The sequence below is a fragment of the Aristolochia californica genome, unplaced genomic scaffold (genome assembly GCF_029961685.1).
Source record: "Aristolochia californica isolate CCGP_79_NKW_82.1479 unplaced genomic scaffold, dmAriCali1.0.hap1 SCAF_2, whole genome shotgun sequence".
Lineage (NCBI taxonomy): Eukaryota > Viridiplantae > Streptophyta > Magnoliopsida > Piperales > Aristolochiaceae > Aristolochia > Aristolochia californica.
The window spans coordinates 39,622,188-39,622,499 of NW_027181881.1; positions in this window are offsets into that span (position 1 = coordinate 39,622,188).

Here is a 312-nt window from a genome sequence, read left to right on the forward strand (position 1 = left end):
TATTGATGAGCTTGTTAGTCCTTCAGGTTAACTTGACAAATCTCCACCCAAAGAAAAACACATTATTCCCTTTAACTAGATTTGTTGAGAACATGTGCGAGCCAAATGGCAGTGAACTGCTGAGCATCTGCCGTTCTGCTCATACTGTACCAGTAACTTTTTTTTTTAATGAACTGAAGATACCAGTGAGTTACAGAAGAAGAGAATCAAAAGTCCGGCAGGGCCTACTACCCTGTAAGTAGTGCCAGCTCCCTACTTTGTCCATTTCTAATCGTGTCTAAATTTGATAATGAAGTGGGTCTTCACTCTGCT